Genomic DNA, 6,019 nt, shown 5'->3' on the forward strand with positions numbered 1-6,019 from the left:
TGGCCCGCCCCCCAGCCGGGGCGGGGGGAACCCGGGGGGTTGGCGTTCCTTTCCGGGACAGGAAAAAAAAAAAAAAAAAAAAAAAAAAAAAAAAAGATGAAAGGTATGAAGAGTTGGTAGGAGCAAAGTTCCCTTCCTAGCCCAGTCCTGTAGCAAGTCAGAGATGGGGTAGGTGGCGTTAACACCAAATAAACAGGCTTTGTTTTGCACTTAACTAAAGTGAGTTGGTGAAGGCATTGAAATTGGTTGCTTTTTATGTGTAGGGAAATTACCTCTGCCCTGATTTGCAATATCTGTGCTATTTTGGACTGTTTTTCTCTTTTGGGCCCATTTGTTTTAGAGTGATAATTTCACCATTTGGCTATGTAGAGGCCCAATTAATATTATGAATATGGTTCCCCCAAATTTACTTCTTGACATTTGAATGTTTTGTTGCTAATTACTCTCCAAGGTTTTTAATTTCAATCTCTCCTTGGTGACTTAGTGCAGAAATTCAAGGGCACAGTTATTTCCCCCAAAGGGAAAGGAGAACCAAGTAATGCCAAGTTTACATTTATTTGCCTTTCTTTCTAGTGGGTATCTTGTTTTTGATTCTATCTCCTCCCTTTTTCCTGATCAGAAAACAAACAACAAGTAAATGAAAACCTTTTTGGAACAAAGATATAAATTTCTAGAAAAAAATAAAAGTACTAATTCACTAATGTATTCATTCAAACAATATTTACTGAGTACCTACTATGTGTCAGATCCTGTGTGCTAGGCACTGAAGATGAAAAAAATAGTATGGCATGGATCTGTCTCCAGGCAGCTCACAGTCTTGAATGGGCAAGAAGGAGTGCTGAGGATTCTCTGACACATCTGGACACATTGGTCGGTGCTTCTCAGGGTGGGGCTTGTAGCTCATTGAAAAGTTCCACATCAGTTTCCAGGGGTTGAAATTTGGACAGTTTTGGTCATTTCTCATTTGAAGATTCTGGCTAACTGCAATGAATCTGCATTTTAATAATATTTTGAATGGGTTTATAAAATAGGAACAGATGGCTAAAGTTTGTTATTTTAGGGAAAATAATGAAATATTGCACTGCTTAATCTGTCTCTCTTTCACACACTTCCCTATCCCCTCCCCACTGCAAAGATAATTGAGGTGCAATGAAATTTAAAGCAAAATACTAATAATATCTTTTTAGTCACTTTAGGTCTCTTCACCTGAAAGGACCTTTACTTTGTCAGCCATCTCTGTGTTAACCTACTTTGTGTTAGCCCTTTATTCCAATGCTGTCTCCTGAGAGAAGCTTTCCTAAAAGGTGTTGTTTTGGGGGAATATAAGAGGTGGCGGTGAAGTGAGACTAGCTTGAGTGTCTCTCTGACATGAAGAAAACTAGCTCTGCAGATACTTTACTGAACAGAGAAGACCCACTCCTTGAGGAATCCATCAGGGCAGAGATGAACTGAGTAACATGTGTTATCAAGGCTTTCATTCACTGGCTCCTCAGCTTTGTATGGGCATAAGCTGTAGCTGCTGGCACCTTTTGATTAAGATAAAGCAGATGTTGGGCTGGCGGGTTAGCTCAGTTGGTTAGATCACAGCCTTGTAACACCAAGGTCAAGGGTTCGGTTCCCCATAGTGGCCAGCTGCCAAAAAAAAAAAAAAAAAGGGAAGGCAGAATGTTACCGCTATCACCTGCACTTTGCTTGGACTTGCCTCTATACCCATTGCATTTCTCTGAAGTTTTCCTACCACTCTGCTTGAACAAAGCATCAGGTGAGATCAACCACTGGGAGAGGGAAGTGAATAGTGCTTTGGCACTGTTGCCAGAAACTCTTGGGAGATTGAGCATCATGTGCCACTTACCCACTGCTTACTGACTTGAGTAGCAAGAGCATCCAGAATGCTCCTGGATAAAAATCATGATTGGTCGGCTATGAGCTGAGTCATCATACTGGCTGGCTTCTTAAATGCTGCTATCTGATTCTCCAGGCAGCAGAAAACAAGAGAAGATATGAAATGTAGATCATTGAGCTTTGTGGAGGGTGTGTCATTTGCCAAAGGTTATTGGGTTTGCTTATGATAAAAAATGACTGATCAGGGCCGGCCCGGTGGCGCACTGGATAGTGCGCCGCTTGGGAAGCGCGGCGGCGCTCCCGCCCGAGGGGGCGGATCCCACATACAGACTGGTTCCCGCTCACTGGCTGAGCGAGGCGCGGGAGCAACGCCGAGGGTTGCGATCCCGTTGCCGGTCCCAATGACTGATCAGGGCCGGCCCGGTGGCGCACTGGATAGTGCGCCGCTTGGGAAGCGCGGCGGCGCTCCCGCCCGAGGGGGCGGATCCCACATACAGACTGGTTCCCGCTCACTGGCTGAGCGAGGCGCGGGAGCAACGCCGAGGGTTGCGATCCCGTTGCCGGTCCCTGGTCTGGTACGGGGGCAACACTGAGGGTTGCGACCCGTTGCCGGACACGGAAAAAAAAAAAAAAAAAAAAAAAAAAAAAAAAAAAAAAAAAAAAAAAGACTGATCAACTTAAATTCCATTTAAGAGAAAAAAATAATGTTGTCTGCATTTCTTATACATTATTTATAAAATCTGCTTGGTTATAGGCTATTTTTAATAGCCACCAGTGTTAAAGAATTTCCTGCTGAAAACTTGATTCCTTCCTGATTCATCAAGTTGCAATTTATCATCTAAGGTAATGAGTTAAACTCAAAGCTAATAGTGACAAGCCACACTATTTGCAGACTTCTTTGTTTCTTAGATAGGCTGCATCACTATGTTTGTCTTTTATATAGCTACTCAAGATGTCTCAATGTCCTTGTTATAGGTACATCGGTTTTAATTAAAAACCGATGTACCTATAACAAGGAAATTTACTCTAATTAATTCAAGTTTCTGAATTTAAAGATTTGTGACTTGCTCAGGTAAATATCCCAGTTCTCTTTTCCAATCTAATTCATTACAGTCTCAGTAAACATACAGGCAGATCATTCACCCAAAAAAGTATGTTAAATTTTTGTTAGGTGGCAGGCACTATGTTAGTCTCTGTGTGGGCCAAAAAAAAAAAAAAAAAAAAAAAAAAAAAAAAAAAAGAAGAGCAATCCTTACCACTGAAGGAGACAAATGTTTGTCAATGTACAAGTTGACCTCTTGGAGGAGAGTGGGAGAGTTAAGTATTACAAGAAAGGCCTTAATGGGAGAGAAAAATCCCTTTCAACTGAGGGCAGTTGGGAAAGCCTTCCTGGGGAAAGTGGCCCTGAGGCAGCTCTTGGAGGGTGAGGGGGATCTGTGGATTTGAAGGGAGGAGAGGACTTGAGCTTGAGGGATACTGTATGAAAGGCCCAGCTAGAGCCAGGGAATGACAGACAGAAATTGGGATGGCCATGGAGAATTCTGGGAGAGCAGTTTCTAGGAGGTGATGAGGTTAGAAACCAGACCTTTGGTAGCTAAGAATCAAATGAGTTGCATTGGAATAAAAGGATCTGGAGTGGATGATTCTCCTTCAAAGTCAGATGGAGAGAGGAGGAAGAGAGAGGGAATAGGGGGATGGGGTACCAACAGGGCAGGTCTCAGAAGGAGACTGTGGAGCAGAACAGGGTGAAAATATGGGAGACAGAGGCCAACAATAGTGCAGTGGGTTCCTGGGGATCCTGAGTAGAAGCAGGCAGTGAGCCTGGGTGGTGGCAAGAACATAAGGAAGAGTGGATGGAGAAGAAGGGAGGTCAGTGTGCTGAGGGTCCTGATTTTCAGAGGCAAGCTGGAAGTCAGCTCATGTACTGGGAGGGGTGTGTGTGTATGTGGTGTGCTGTCCAGTGGATGGAGAGCCTGAGGAAGGAAAGGCTCACACCAGATGCTATGGGGATAGGAGAGCAGGTGCACAATCCTGTTGAAGGCCAATTCTTCACAATGTGTGCTACACCCTTTTGTTTTAACTCAAGAAAATCTAAATTTCGTAAAAACAGCTAGTGTAGGAGCCTAAGACTTATCAGATGCCTTCTTTTCCTTGGCCCCCTTTCTTTTCTCTTTGCTGGTTGGGATTAATGCCCTCACACTCTGGAGCTCAGGTGTACAGTCACGAAGTGGAACTTTTATCTGGGGAAGCCATCATCTAAGATGCATTCAGACAGGGAACAAGAGAGAAAACTTTGGGAAAACTGGCACTTAAGTTCTGTGACTGTTATCACATCAGACAAGAGAGTGGAACTAGAGAATGAAATAAGAGCTTTAAGGTTGTTCAAAAGGCCTATGGAGCTTGGCCCCACTTGCCGAATAACTTCCTGGAGATTTGTGGGAATGTGTCTTCATTTCATAGTACACATTCCCTTGTGGCCATTGGGCAGGCAGTGATCTATCTTCCTGGAATAGTTAGCTACACAATAAGGACAATTCTTTTGTTATGTTTTGGACATTCCATCCCTGCCCCCTAAGGTGGGGGGGGGATTTATATACATATCTCTAGCTATTGAGAAACTCAGTCATTCACAGAACAGACATTTTCTGGACAGGAGTGGGAAGTTTTCATTGGTGGGGGGAGGAGCCTATAGATTAGGAGGTGGGAGGGGTTGACAATAATCCAGGTGAGCACAGTCAAGCCTGGGAGGAGTTACTAAACACAAACTATGTTTTGAAGGAAGAATCAACAAGATCTTCTGATTACCAAGATATTCTTGTATTACTCTTGCTTCCCACTAAACAATTATGCACCAGGTGCTGGGCTGGGTGCTGAGAGGGCCGGAAAGATGACTTTAGCCTGGAGCTTGTCTTTTGGGAGCTGAGTCTTATGGGGGAAATAGGACACAAAGGAAGGTAGCTGGATCTCAGACAAAGGAGGAAAGGATTCAGTTTGTTGGCTGCAGGATCAGGGTAGGCTTCCCCGAGCTGAGGTGCTGAGCTGGGCTTTGAAAAGTGGGGGTATCCAAGAATGATAGTGAGGGATGACACCAGGATTTTGACTTGGTAGTGATGATGACAGAGATGGATGGATTTGCTGGAATTAGAGCTGGGAACACCCTGTGGTGCAGATATAGATGGAAAGAAGTCCTGCAGTTCCTGGTCTTTGATAAGTGGTTGACTTGGGGTTACAAGGTGACATTCGTAGGTGCCAGAGTGAATGGATTCTTGAGGAGAAAGAGGAGGAAGATTCAGGTTGGAGCCAGAACTCAGGACCGCATGGGAGGCAGAGACCCGGGAGCAGAAGAAGCGGTGCCCTGGGGTAGGAACCCCGAGCCCAGTGAGGAAGTGCTTCCTTACTAGGAAGGCTGCTGTGATTGCTCAGGCCCCAAACATTCACTACTCAGGCCAACTCAGCGAAGCAAGAACCCAGGAGGGGTCAGCGGCCTCGGCCTAGTGGGCACCCTTGGAACCCATGAGCGAGGGGCGCGAGTGCATTCCATCTGGTTCTCTCAGGGTGACGCCACCCTGAAGGCCCTGGGGATGCTCAGGGTCGTTCCGGGGACCTTTCGGATGATGTGGCCGTGACAGCATTGTGGGTGACACCGGGATGGGTTTGAAAACAGTGTCGTGCCCTCCTTTTCCGGATCTCCCCTATTCTACTAGGAGGCCCGTGGGCATCTCGGGCATGAGGCATTGGAAGAAGCAGCCGATGAGGGGTCTGGGAGACCTTCTACCTGCCCGGCCCCGAGCCCTCTGCGCTTGCTTCACCCGAGTGCTCGGAGCAGGCAGAAGAGCCCGTCCTGCCACTACCCGGCGGTCCAATCGTCTCCGGCGGATTTCCCTTCGCTGGCGCGCAGCAGCGGAGCGTGGATTCGCGCGCGAGCTCGGGTGGCGCGAGCCCGGGCAGCGCGAGCCCCCGAGCACTGGGGAGTAGCGCATGCGCGGGCGGCCTGCGAGCCTGCTGAGGTGAGCCTAGCCGCCGGGGCGCTGGGAGCCGAGCGGCTGAGCTGTGAGGTATCGAGCTGCGGCGCGGGAGCGGCGGCGACGGACAGGTGGCGAGCCCTCGCTCGCGCCGCCCGGGGCTATTCGGCCGCCCGCGGAGCCTCGCGGTCCGGTTCTTTTCCTTGGCCCCCTTT

The sequence above is a fragment of the Galeopterus variegatus genome, unplaced genomic scaffold (assembly GCF_000696425.1).
Source record: "Galeopterus variegatus unplaced genomic scaffold, G_variegatus-3.0.2 Scaffold3569, whole genome shotgun sequence".
In the NCBI taxonomy this organism is placed as follows: domain Eukaryota; kingdom Metazoa; phylum Chordata; class Mammalia; order Dermoptera; family Cynocephalidae; genus Galeopterus; species Galeopterus variegatus.